A 10,478-nucleotide genomic window follows, 5' to 3' on the forward strand; every position below is an offset into this window, starting at 1 on the left:
ATTATACAGATTTGGGCATGGGAAAAACTAACCAAGGACCACTAATATCCAGAGTCATAGAAAGAACTTTAGCAAATCTTTGTTGAGGAGAAGAAGAGGGTGGGCACCAAATTCTACCCCTGGAAGCAGGGCTGTGCTGGAGCCACCGTGAACTCTGGCTAGCCCACTGGAACCAACTGCTAAATTTTCAATGAGCATTTATACCTCAGAAATCTGCAAACACTGAAAATAGAGGCTTGATTTATTGTTTTGTTGATTGTCTAGACTTAAGAAAGTGATGGAAAAAATAGTAAGAATGAAGATTAAACTTAAAAATATGTCTTGCATACATTCCCCCAAGCCAATTGTTATACATTTATCAGCTCACTCACCAGCTGTATGGAAAGGTGCTCTTTACGGCTTTCCATGCCTCCCATCTGCCAATCTCTTTGGTTGAGAAACAGGATATCTGACTCTAGGAAAGCAGGAACCGCCTTTGCTAAAATATGTTGAAGAACACTAGATTTGGATTCAGGAGGTCTCTGGTTAAATCCTGGCTCTGTCTCTAACTAGCTTTAGGTAATTCCCTTCATGCTTCTGGGACTCTATTTCCTCATCTGTAAGATGGGGACAATAATACTTGTACTACCTTCATCACAGGAGTGTCGTGAGGAAAGGGATTTTTTTTTTTGCTTTTTTGGAGGGCAATTGGGGTTAAGTGACTTGTTCAAGGTCACACAGCTAGTTTTTGTGTTAAGTGTCTGAGGCTGGATTTGAACTCAGGTCCTCCTGACTCCAGGGCCAGTGCTTTATTCATTGCATCACCTAGCCGCCCCCAGAAAAGGCTCTGTTAACTAAAAAATGTTTGAGAAATGGGATGGCCTCTGACGAGAATTCACAGTTGCCTTTTGCCTTGAAATTTGGGGGTAGGTTAGGTTGGAAATAAACATTTAGACTATTTGCAGTGTATATCTGTATCCTTGTATATCTGAATGGGATGCTAGGGACAGTTACTTTGGAGGAAAGAATAAGAAAATCTATAGATTGATCTCTTAATCAAGGCTTTGAAATAGGAACAGCGAATTAAAATACAGCAGACACAAAAGATGATGGGATTTGGGAGGGTGTCTGGATCGGAAGCAGTGCTAGGCTGTAATATGAGTTCCTGTGCCATGGAAATCACAGATCCTTGATTTATTGATTTATTGGTGCTTGCTACCCTGCAGCTCCTTTTCTGCTTGATACTTACAGTTCAGTCTTATTGCATCATCGGAAAAAGCAATTTCTTAAATCTCATAATTTTTCCATTGATTGTGAAACATAATGTGAATAATAGCAGCTAACATTTATATAGCTCTCACTACATGCCTAGAACTATGTTAAGCGGTTTACAAATATGATCTCACTCGACCCTCACAACAACCCTGGGAGGGAAGTGCTGTTATTATCCCCATTTTACAGATGAGGAGACTAAGGCGAACAGAGGTTAAGTGACTTGCCCAGGGTCACCACAGCTAGTAAGTGTTAGAGGCTGAATACGAACTCAGGCCTTCCTGACTCCAGGCTTATCCATTGTACTACCTAGCTGCCTCACATGCTTTTACAAAATTCCTTGACAAATGCAGCCACAGAGATAATTCTGGTCAATGATCCTCTGATTTTTAGTGTCAAGTGAGGCAAGAAGCAAGTAAGTATATGTCTCCCAAAGGTGTTCACCACTGGCATGCATGATGTCTTGTGCAAGGTCTTTATGGGATGGCTCTCCATAAATGCTGAAGTCTTCTGGGCACTCATGTTTGTTTTTGTGCTGGGTACATTGAACCCCAGAAAATATGGAGTCCTCCTTAGCGAGATCCATGATTGTTCAAATGAGATCAGTCTAAAAATCCATACAGGAAAACCCAAGGGTATAAGAAAATGCCTCTTGTTCATATTACAATAGAAGACCAGTCTATTGAGTTAGCATATGAGTAAGTGTATCGAGTACAGACACTGCAGACAGCAATGAGTTGAGCCTAGAATTGAATGGGGAGAAAAGCATGGGGCCAACGGTATTTAAGAAATTACTTGGTTCCTTTAGTAATTTCAAAGCTACTTCCTGGAACAGAGACCTTATTTTTTTCACTACAAGTGAAATCCCAAGAGTGTCCTGTGTTTGCAAATTTTGGAATATCAGTCTCAAGAGAATTCAAGTTTCAGGTAACTTGGAGAAGTAAAGAGAAATCCATGATGGGTGTAGGCTGTGTAGGTACAGAACATTGATCATGATGACTACATGCTTGCAGTATAAGGTATGTGTGTGTGCCCGTGTGTATACACGTGTTGTGTGTGTATGTATGTACACAACAGGGTGCTAGTGTGCTTGGCTGATACATTCCACCATGTGGAAGAAAGACATGTTGGCCTTTAATGGAAGTGCTTTGGAGAGATTTGGAGTCAGCAAAAACATTCTGTAACTGGTTCTGGTCTGCTAGACCAGGGTCTGGCAAAGTATGGCCCATGGGCCAAATGGAGCTTGACATCTGTTTTTGTATAGCCCCATAGGACCCCTGTGCTAGACACGTGATGAACAGCAGCTTTTTTGATTGCCTACAATGTGGGCCCTACATAGTTGGAACTGAGATGCATTCCAAAGGTACTCTTCAGCCAGAGGCATTCTCTTTGGTCTGATCTCTTGCTGTTGGCTGCATTCTGGTGAGAGAAGAGATAAGTATTGGGAGAGGCCTTGGGTCCTCCCCATCTGAGGCCTTGCTCTTAGTGTTTCTTCATTGATACTTTGGATGATGGAAATTGAAGATGGCCATGACCTTGGAAGCTTTGAAGTCAGAAAAGTGAGCCACCAGAAAGTCCAGGAGTAGTCTGTGAGCATCAAATCAGGACCTTTGGGACCCAGCTCAATAGTAATTGAAATGAGGACTCAGCCAGTGACAATGTCACTTTTGGATGTGAACTTGTTGAGACCAATGCTGTATAGAAACTGCCTTAAGTCTGAGCTCACTCTCCCCAGGGACTGAAGTGGTATAGGGGACATTGTGGTTCCTAGGTATTAGGGAGAAATGCTTGTACTTCTATTCTTGCTATCTTTGAGGTAAATACCCCTTTGAAAAAGTTAAATCAGTGTTGACTGGATAAATGGAACTTGGAAGTTATTCATACACCAGAATGGGGGCCTGAGCCAACAGAATTAGAGAAGAGACCACCACCTACCCCTTAGGTTTACTCCTAGAGAGGAGACATGTAGCTGGCCTGGCTCTGGGAAAATAAGGCCTGATTGATTGCTAAGTATCCATTTATGGGATTGAAAAAGGAAGCGATTGGGTCATATGGAAGAGGTGAGGACAGATAAACACCCTCAGCAGTCAAAGCTATCAAACTACCTAGGCAGGACCTTTCAGTATATTCATAGGATCTAGAGCTGAAAGGGACCTTAGAGGTCTTTAACTTTGAGGCCCTCATTTTACAGAGGAGGAAACTGAGTTAGGTCACATAGGCATCAGAGGGAGGTTTTCAACCTAGATACTCTGCCTCCAAAGTCAGTGCTCCTTCCCCTGTACCAGATTGTCTCCCTCTTGAAAAGAGGGAAGGTGGGACCACTCACAGCAAAGTCAACCAAAAACCAGCCTAGCTGTATTTCAACCCTTCAAGGATTGGGATTTTGTTATGTGCCTACTAGCCTGAGCCCCACAGATCACAATCCTTCTCAAGCCTAGTCAATATTCTCCATGAGGCTGAGGGTCCCCCACACCCCAGTCTGCAAAGCCATGGCCAACCTCTGGTGGAAGGCTGCTCTCATCTTGGCCTGGCAGGTCTGAGAACATCTGACACACATTCCATGCACTGACTCATTCTCAAAGCCCTTCTAGCTTGGTAATACCTGCCAGAGCCTTAGCTTTGCTGGCAGAGTCTTAGAGACCCCAGGGTCACTTCTATGCCAAAAGGAGGCCCCAAAGGGGGACTTTGCAGAATCACAGAATTGGGGAAATGAATCCATGTCCTGCCAACCTCACGGGGCCATTCGGAGGCTCAAATGAGAGAATGGATGGAAAAGAACTTGGTAAGCAACCATGAAGCACTGTCTGAATGTAAGGGATTATTCGTAGAGTGAACCTGGCACAGGTTTGATAGGAAGAACAAGGAAAGTCCACCACATGGCTGGGCCTGGTCTCTCTCTCTCTTTAGGTGCTTAGCTATAAACTTGTTGCTTATTCAAGGAAGGGTGTGGACCTGGGAATGCCTCGGGTCTGGCAGCGCTCATGACAGGTTGAGAGGCAGGGATAATACTAGGGAGTCTTTGGGGCTGGAGGGGACAAGAATTTATTAAATACCTACTATGTGCCAGGCACTGTGGTAAGAGCTTTTACATTTGAGTCTCGTAACACCTGGGAGAGGTAGGTGCAATTATGATCCCCATTTTACAGATGAGGAAACTGAGGCAGATGGAAGTAACTTGCCCAGGGTCACACAAGTAGGATTGAAGTCAGGTCTTCCTGATTCTAGCCCTTGCACTTTATCCCCTAAGCCACCTGGCTGCCCCAAGAGAGGCTGGCATGAGACCCCAGCTTGTACTAGCTTGGCCTCCTCTGCCTCCCCCCATGTGTCATGGAGCAGGTGACGTTTGGATGTTGGACAGTCCAAGCCCCAGCAGGAGATACTACCTGACTCAAGCCTGTGTCTGGGCATTTGCAGAACGATACCACCCCTGCGTCCTCCCCAATGCCGGGCTGCGGGGCTCATAGTTGAAGCTGTTTGCAAGGGTTCTAAGAAGTGCCTAACACACCAGATGGTCACCTGAATGTGGCGTCTCTTCAATTTCTTTCTACTTCCTGCCTCACATTCCATGCTTCAGACAAAGCTGGACAACTCTCTATCCTGCAGACATGTCCTGCATTTTCCTGCCTTTGCTCACCCTGTTAACTCTGCCAGGAACACACTCCTTCTCTTCAACCATTAAATTCTTATCTGTCTTTTAAAGGGCAACTCAAATGGTAGCCACTCAGTGAAGGGTCTGTCCCATTCCCAATTCTCCATGAGCTCCCTCTTCCCCACTCAGGCACCACTTGGTTTTAGATTTCTCTAGAGGCATCATGGGATGGTGGAAAGAGTGCTGGTTATATAGGCACAGAACTTGGATTCAGGTCCTGCCACTGCCACTTCCTGCCTGTGTGACATTAGGCAAGTCACAGTCCCCCTGAAGCTCAGTTTCCTCATCTGTACAATGAGGGGTTAGACTAGATGCCTTCCATGGGCCCTTCCAACTTTAGATCCAGGATGTGACTTTGGACAAATCACTTCCCCTCTCTGGGCCTCAGTTTCCTCCTCTGTAAAATGAGGGGACTGTACTAGATCTAGGCCTCTGAGTTCTGAGCTAGGATTCTATGACTAGTTCCACTCATCAGGTAATTTTGCATCTATTCCCTCTTGGTGTTTGTCTGAAGATCAGAGATTTAGGGCTGGAAGGGGCCTTGGAGAGTCCAACACCCTCATTTTACTGATGAGGAAGCTGAGGCCCAGAGACAAAGGGATCTGTCTGAGATCACACAGGATGTGAGCCAGAATTTACACCTAGGTCCCCCATGGCTCCACTTTGAGCCTGCAAATTCTCTGAAAACAGCAACTGGATATTCTCCAAGTGCTGTGTCTTCCTCAGTGCCTAGCACACAGTAGGGTATGTGGATGAATGCTGAGTGAATGAATGAAGCAAAGTGGGGAGAAGAGGGTAATTACTGAATCACAAGGGGCCTTAGAAATGATCTAGTTCAGGGATGGGGAACCCGCAGCCTTGAGCCACATGGGGCCCTTTAGGTCCTTGAGTGCGGCCTTTTTTTTTTTTAAGCAATTGGGTAACTTGCTCAAGGTTACACGGCCAAGTGTTTCTGGGTGTGGTGCTAAGTATCTGAGCCCGGATTCGATACCCAGGTCATCCCGACACTGGGGCCGGTGCTCTTACTCGCTGTGCTACCTGGCCACCCCAAGTGCGGCTTTTTGACAGAGTCCAAGTTCTACAGAACAAATCTTTTTATTAAGGGGATCTGTTGTGTGAAGTTTGGATTCAGTCAAAGGGCTGCACTCGAGGACCTAGAGGGCCACACGTGACCTCGAGGCTGCAGGTTCCCCACCCTTGAGTCTAACTTTGTTATTTTTCCAATGGGACGACTGAGGCCTAGAGAAAGGTGCCAGGGCTAGACCTGCTCCCAGGCTAGACCTCCTGTGATTTGACATTTACTGCTCTTTCCCTTGTAATGCATGCCAAATAACACCCGAGAGCTCAGAACGAGAACTGTGAGCTACCTGGCAGCATCCAGTGCAGCTGGAGCGTCCCAGTGGGTCCCAGGGAGTCCAGCATGCAGGGCCCGCGTGCAGGCAGGAGTCCCCCGGCAAGCCTGCAAACAGGTCTGCCTTGCTTCTGGGGCTGAGGACCTGAATGCAGGCAGCAGGAGCTGGGAATTACTTTCTTGCTGACCTGAGGGGAGAGGGGAATCTGTTAATCCCCTTTTTGTTTGTTAAGCTTAAAAAGTGAATGAAGGTCAGGCAGCCAACACTGAATGCTGCAGAAAAGGGCTGGGAGGGCCTGGTTTCCAGCGCTTTTTGCGGTATCCTAGGGACAAGGAAATGGGACACTGGATTCAAGATGTTGGCAGATATAGATGTGCAGAGACAAATGCTGATGGGCTCGAAATGGCCTATGGGAGAGTGCCTCAAAGCTGACATTCCAGCCCACAAGAAACTGTTCTCCCATGCAGGGGCTCCAGAAGTGCCCGGAGCAGGCCCAGTGGGGAGGCCTCTCCTTTTGTGAACTCTAAGCGCTGCAGGGGCTGCTTGGGATAATTTGGGGGCTGAGAGTGATTGAATTGACCAGATGTTCTAGCATCTGGAGGGAGGGGACCAGGGAGCACAAATGCTACTTTCTCCTCCCCAGGGGAGGAGTCAGAAGGAATAGGGCCTCTGTTTTGCTCTCCCCTCCTCCACCAGCTTCCTGTTTGGAACCTGGGGCCTGGGGTGTCCGTGTTCATTCGGAGGCAATTGAGGGAAGGGGGGCAGCTTCCACAGCAGCAACTGGGAGGGTGTGGCTTCATTTTAAGTGAAGACAAAAAATTAACCAGCTCGATTCCTCCAGGCCCTCAACTTCTCTGAATTCCTCTAGCACTGAGTGCCTCCACTGGCACTTAATTGTTCCTGTGTGAAGCTTGGTACCTTTAGCCAGAATTTTAAACTGAAGGACTGGCAGACCATGTCTTAGGTTTCTGTTGTATCATCCCTTGTAGAAAGCTCAGGGCTAGGCTCATGGGAGGGAGACAGAGACTGACTCAGTTAACTGGAGAAGTAGAGAAAGTACTGGGCTTGGTTGGGAAGACCCAAGTTCGTTATCATGCCTCAGACACGTCTAGTGGTGTGACCCTGGCCAAGTGACTCCATCTCTCTTAACCTCAGCTTCCTCATCTGTAAAGTGAAGGAAGGTAATGATAACATCTCTTTCCCAGGACTGTTGTGAGGATCAAATGAGAAAAATATATTTTGAGTACATGGCAAACCTTAAAGTGCCACGTACGGGGTGTCTCAGAAGTATTAGTAATAGCTTAAAACACAACCAAGACCTTTGCAATGCCCTGTACAGGAATGCGTTCTATTAGGACTATTTATTAAATAAAGTCAGCAAAAAGAACAGACTGAGTAAAAGCCTCAGTTATTGGACCAAGCATAGCACCTGTGGTCCAAAGTCCTTGGACTGACACTTGTTCCCCTCTGTGATTTTGAGTGAGTCGCCTAATGTCTTTGGGTCTCAGTTTGTTAAATGCAATTGAACCTCGATTTCCTCATCTAGAAAATAGGGATTAAAATACTTGTAATGAGCAAAGCAAAGTGTTAGCTGTCGATGACTAGAGAAGGGGGGGCTAGTATTATGCCATCTGCAGGAGTATTTACCTAATTACCAAATAATCACAGTATCATAGATTTAGAGCTGGAAGGGACCTCAGGGGCCAACCGCCTCTTTGACAGATGGGCAAACTGAGGGCCAGAAAAGACTCACTCAAGATCAGACACAGATTTAGGAAGGGACCTCAGAGGCTATCTAGGTCAGCCCCCTAATATGATTGAGGGAGAAAGGTAGGTCATATAGATAGTAAATAAGCATGAAAGGTGGGCTTTGAATCTTAGGTAGTCCTTCTCTGGAGTCAGCACTGTTTTCCCCTGTAGGGGTGTTCAGTGGTTTCAGTCTGGTTTCGTAACCCTATTTCATGACTTTCCATGGAGTAGCATCAGTTTCTTATTAAGGTCTTTTATGGTCCTGTGGATTTCCCCCAATTAAAATTTTGCTGTCAAACTGGTGAATCTATCCTCCTTTTGTTTAAAAACATTTTATTGATATATTGTGTTATTACAAAACTTACCTTTCCCATTATGTACCCACTCTCCCCCTCCCAGAGAGCCATCTCTTAAACAAAAAAAAGAAGGTAAACACTATTTCCCCCAAATTCTCTAACATGTCAAAAAAGTCTGATATTATATATAGGTTTCTATGTCTATAGCCTCTCCTCTTCCCTGCAAAGAAATGAAGTGAGGTGACTTCTCATATATTTTATTGGTTATAATTTTATAACATTGAGTTTTGCTTTGTTGTTCTTATTCTGTCCCTTTACATCATTATAGTAATATGTATTGTTTTTCTGGTTCTATTTACTTCACATTGCATCAATTCATATAAATCTTCCCATGCTTCTCTGTATTAGTGACAGTCATCATTTCTGCAACTTGTTTAGCTATTCCTTTTATCAATGTGCATTTACTTTTTTCCAGTTCTTTGATACTAAAAAAGTTCTACTATAAATATCTTGGTATATTTGGAGGCCTTTGTTTTTGTTATTGATCACCTTGGGTTATATGCCTAGCAGTGGGATTCTCTGGGTCATAGGGTATGGCTATTTTAGTCATTTCTTTGCATAATTCCAAATTGCCTTCCAGGATGGCTGGGCTGAGTCATAGCTCTACCAACACACATGAATTTCTGTACCTTTTTCCCATAACCCCTCCAACATTGACTATTTCCATCGTTTTTCATCTTTGGAAATTTGCTGGGCATGACATGCCTGTCTTCTTTCTGAACTTTCTATATTTTAATGAGCTCCGGTGACCTTGGGAGAATAGAGTTAACTCTCCACAGAAGCAGGTAAGAGCACTTTGGGAAAAATGGGTCTATGGTGGTATGGTCATGTTTACTCTTGTAATAGAATTTATAGGCAAATAGATAGCACATAGAACAAGAAACCACTGAGTAACAAAACAGTATAACATCTCAATGGCTGTGATGTGAACCTAAATCCCAGAAGTCTCCCAGATGGTAACATAATGTACAGTTTGAGTTTGCTTAGTTCCTCACTGTCACTCCCCTTTGAGTAGGCAAAAGAATGCCTACTCGATTTTTGTTTTGTGCTTCCTGCGTTGTTCACTTGTTTCAGTTGCGTCTGACTCTCTGTGACCCCATTTGGAATTTTTTTTGGCAAAGCTACTGGAGTGGTTTACCATTTCTTTCTCCAACTCATTTTACTCTGAGGATTCTGAGGAAGACAGGGTGAAGTGACTTGCTCAGGGTCACACAGCTATTAAGTCTTCCTGACTCCAGGACTGGTGCTCTGTGCACTATGGCGCCACCTAGCTGATCTTCATGCTTCTTATAAGGCAGAAACTCTGGACCTGAGACTCATAGTACAAAATGGTCTGGGGATCCAGGTGGACTTAGAGGAGAAAACAAACTTTTTTTCAGTCTGGTCTGTTGACTATCTTTGGTAGGAACCGCCAGCCTCCTCTGGCTTCTGCTCGCTCATCACTAATGGCACAGGGTGGGTAGACCTAAAAGATAATCCTGTCAAGGAGAAGTCAACCACCTTTTACCCTGGCATCTTGCTCTCATTCAACACTAAACACCATAGCAATTAGTGCTCCCCCTAGTGTTAATTCCTTTATTGATCTCCCAACCCAAGGCCTCAGCTACTCCATACAAGGGAAGGAGCAGCTGTAGAGTAAAGGGCATTACATCACCACACCAGTAAAACATTTCAGTCCCTTGAAGGTACACAGGGCATATATGTAGATCTGTGAATATATGTCATAAGCATCATCCCGCTTACAAAATAAAATGTACATGTAGGGATCCTAATGCATGGCATTTGCACATGCACTAACAATGGAAGCAATCAACATAACATACAGCTTCAAATATATGTATAGAAATAAATTACATAGATCACATGTAGAGCCAGTTACATGTACATATAGCAATAGAACATGTATACTGTGGTGTACTGCTTTAAAAGCCATAGCAACAGTAAGAGCACATGGGATAGCAAACACATAGGTCATATATGACACATAATAATATACAAAGCACATATTATATGCATTCCTAAAATGAGTGTCAGTTAAACAAGTACTTATTAAATACATACTATGGGCTAAGCACTGGGGATACAAGTGCAAAGAATGAAACAATTCCTACCTCCAAAGGG

This window comes from Petaurus breviceps, unplaced genomic scaffold (genome assembly GCF_028583685.1).
Source record: "Petaurus breviceps papuanus isolate PSGF00001 unplaced genomic scaffold, PetGlider_PUasm1.0 90881, whole genome shotgun sequence".
NCBI classification, from domain to species: domain Eukaryota; kingdom Metazoa; phylum Chordata; class Mammalia; order Diprotodontia; family Petauridae; genus Petaurus; species Petaurus breviceps.